This window comes from Arvicanthis niloticus, chromosome 5 (assembly GCF_011762505.2).
Source record: "Arvicanthis niloticus isolate mArvNil1 chromosome 5, mArvNil1.pat.X, whole genome shotgun sequence".
Lineage (NCBI taxonomy): Eukaryota > Metazoa > Chordata > Mammalia > Rodentia > Muridae > Arvicanthis > Arvicanthis niloticus.
This window is the reverse complement of record NC_047662.1, coordinates 87,098,764-87,102,939: the sequence shown is the minus strand read 5'-3', so window position 1 is coordinate 87,102,939 and position 4,176 is coordinate 87,098,764.

The window sequence follows — 4,176 nt, the reverse complement described above, 5'->3', positions numbered from 1 at the left end:
CCAAGCACACCTTCCTAGAGTCATAGTAGGTGTTAAGGAGACCTTGGCTCAGCGTGAGTCTGTCACAGAGTATTGTCCAAAGCTACAGAGTACACAAGGAGAAAGGCTTTGGAGCAGGGGCAACGTGATTAGAAAAGCAAGCACCAGTGAGGACTTGGATAGTTTTGAGTGATTGTAATTTACTATGAGAAGAAGAGTTGAATGACAGTTGCTGCTGAGTTAGACTAGGAACAAGTGAGACCTTTGACACACTGACTGCACATCAGCTGATAGCGGGTTAGTGGCCAGCACATGGAGCTGTTCTCCAGGGCAGCTCTGTGGGGCTACTCAGGTCGGTGGCAGGGGTGCGGACTCACACTCCGCAGAGTATTTCCTGAGAAATGTGTAAAGAGCTGTTTTTACACTGAACTATTTTGTACGATCTGAGTGACTACTTCATTTCTCTGGCATTTCTCTCAAACTATACAGTTTGTATTGGTGTATACTCACAGTACACGGTGATGGCTTTCATATATGTCATGTACTTTGCCTCCAGGACCCGCCTTCCTGTTCCTGCTCCCCTGAAGCGCTAATCCATTCCCTCGTAAAGCCTTCTCCCACCTTCTTGTTCCATACCCACCCATTTATGGATCACGTATCTCCATAAAATCCAGGATCCACAAATGAGGAAAAACATGTTCTGTTTGTCATTCTGAGTCTGACTCATTTCATTTAACAGGATAATCTCCAGTTGCATCCATTTTCCTGCAAATGACATCATTTTGTTGTTGTTGTTTTTTTTTTTATGGCTGAATAAAATTCCATTGTGCACACATACGAATATTCTCTTTATTCATTTTATTCATTTATTGATAGATATCTTAGTTATTTTTCTACCACTGTGACCAAGGCAACTTATAGAGGAAAGAGCTTATTTGGAGCTTACCATTTTAGACGGTTAGAGTCTGTGGTGGCAGGGAACCTGACAACAGCCATGCAGGCAGGATGCTAGAACAGTAGCTGAGAGCTTACTCATTGACACAACAACCAGGCAGAGGGAGAGTCAGGGAGGGAGGGTGGGACATACCTCTTCCAATGAATCCACACTTCCTCCAACAACACCACATCTCCTAACCTTTCCCAAACAGTTCCAGTACCTGGGAACCAAGTATTCAAACACATGAACCTACGGGGGCTGTTCTCATTCAAACCTGTACCATCTAGGCTGATTACATTGCTTTTCTGTTGTGAAGAGTGTTACAAACATACAACTAGGGATGTCTCTGTGGTGTCCTGACTAGGAGTCCTTCAGATGTTTACCCAGGAGTGTTAGAACTGTGTCATTTCTCTTATCTGCCTAAATTCAATCGGTTAATGACTCATGAGACAGTATTCTGTCATTTATACACCTTAATTATCTTCCTCATACCTTACCATTCTGTAGTTAAACATTGTCAACTTTGTGAAGAGCACCACACTACTGGACATTTTTTCAAACTTCAGCTTCTCTGGGTGTCTATAGGATGACTGGTTTTTAATCATACTTCGTAGTGGAGGCTATTGAAGAATACAAAAGAGTGGGCAGAGAGAAGAAGGGAAGAAGCAGGGAGGGAGAGAGGGAGAAAGACTACCAGAAAAAAAAAGTGAATATCCTCAAGTCGTTATCATAAGGCTAGACAGACAGAGATGAAGGTATGACGGTCTTCACCTTCCTCTCACCATAGCTCAAGAATCTTGTTTTGGGCAAACGCCACCCTAAACACTTCATTTAATACTTTTTGGAGGTATCCATGGGAGCCTGGCTTACAGCCTGGCTTTCCTGATCTCCATAGAGGCCCCCAGCTTGGCAGTGGTGGAGTCATTGCTGTGTACTGAAGTCTGTCCAGTTTTAGAGCATGCGGTTCTTCCATGGTTGTGCATGGCTTCCACGGCAAAGGCTTCAAGTCAAACAGTGACTAGTTGTTAGCTTAATGAATAGTGACAGAATCAGTCACAGCATGGGTGCACATTCCATCGGGACTGCTGCTGCCGTTTATTGTGTCTGACTTCGTACTGGGTATAATTCCCACGCTAACAATGTGGTCTGTGTAGGAGCAGTTTGCTGGCATGTAAAGTGTCTGTCAAGAAACTGTGCACTGTGTGCGTTGTTACTCTATCATTACTGATGAACTAGAACAGTTGTTCTCCACCAATGGGTGGTGACCCCTTTGGGGGTTGAGTGACCTTTCATATCAGATATTTACCTTATGATTCATAACAGTTGCAAAATTACAGTAGCAACAAAAATAATTTTATAGTCGGGGATCAGCACAACATGAGGAACTGAATTAAAGGGTCGCAGCATTAGGAAGGTTGAGAGGCACTGAGCTAGAGAACAGTGCCGACAATACTGAGCCTTCCTACAGGCCAGGTATAGATCATGGAATATATTACATGTGAGCACTTTATTGTTCCACTCTCCAGTACTGGACGCCCCCCCCCCCCCGGAAGTAGAAATGTATTCCTGATCACCCATGACATCCTATGGGAAATCATGTGTATAGTCACATGACCAACATTTACAAGGCTCTACTAAGTACAAGATAATGTCTTGGGTACTGGGCATACACAGATGGAAAGGCACAGCTTCAGTTTTAGTCCCTGTCTGTCACTTCTTCTTTCCATGTTGGATCTCTCTCTCTCTCTCTCTCTCTCTCTCTCACCCCCCTCTCTGTTTATGTGTATCATGTGCATACAGCTAGCTGCTTGAGGAAGAGGCCAGAGAGAATCAGATTCCCAGGAACTGAAGTTTCAGGCGGTTATAAGCTAACTGGTGTGTGTTCTGGGATTGAAACCCAGGTCTCCTGCAAGAACACTGAGTACTCTTAACTGCTGAAACCCAATTTCCAGCCCCTCACTGCCCCATGTTCAGGAGAATGATATTTACTTCAGAACCACCTGGGCGTCCCATAGGTCCCCTTCTTGTACCCATAGATTCTGAACTGGGACACCTGGATAGATCTGAGGTGTCTTTCTAACAAGCTCACAAGCCATGCTGAGGCTTCCGGTTCCAGATCGTCACTCTGAGATCGCTGATGCCTGGCCTTCAGGAATTACCAGAAGAGGCTCTCTTCCATTGCCTTCTTGACTCAGCTCATCAGGCTTGACTTCACAATAAGAACTAGATTTGATGGTATTGTTTACAAATGACTAAGCAAGCTTCCTGAAATGTTCACAGCATGACAGTAGACAGGCCTTGATCCTCTCCTTTGTGAGAAAATGCTGGCCCACAGATTGAATTGTATTTTTTTGGAAGACGATAGTGCTGGTAAGTAAAAACTTAATCTAAAAAGAGTAAACTCACAGTTTGGCAATGGATAATAAGGCAATAACCAAGTTACATTTCTTTTCTCTTTCTTGTTTGCAGTAGAAAGGACAACTAACTCCTGCTTTTAAGCAAAAAAAGTCTCACTGAGACCTTAGCTGTTGAGGGTGAGATGGGACAGCCTTTTGTCTGCAGTAATAATAGCTTTTGGGTTCTGGAATGTGTTCTGCTCTCCTGTTAAAAGGCCAGGCTGGAAAAGCAAGGCAGAAAACTAGGCCCTTGCCTGCTCCTGTATGCATGTAGAGAATGTGAGAAGCCAAAGAGACCAGGGACATTCATGTGTCCTGTACCATATCCAGACACAGCTCACTTCCCACCTTGCTCTGCATATTCAAAGACATTTTCAAGGCTGCTCTTTTCATAGAACCAGTGGTTTTTGGAGATTGGCTTTGAAACACCAGTTCTTGACTTAGATCTGCCTGCCTTGCAAACAGTACTGGCTAATAGTTTGTGTTCCATGAGTGTAAATGTGTTGGAAAAATATACCGTACCCGCAACCCAAGCACCAGTATTAGATGCAGGATGTTTAAGAGACGATTAGTGGGTTGATGTTATTATTGGAGGCAGGGTCTCACTATGTAGCCCTGGCTGTCCTATGTAAGGCTAGACTGTGGGAAGGGAGTACCAGGCTTGAGATAAGTACTTGGAGCCTTCAGAAGCCATGTTCAGTCTCTTTACTCTACAAAGGTTGCTGTCTGCATCCGTAGGGGTGGGACATGCAGTTAAAAAGTGCAAACATAGTGGAAAATATGATTTGTATTTAAAAACAGAAAGAGGCAAAAAGCACATTGACTCTGATTTGACGGCTGTAATTCTGTACATCCTTCAATACT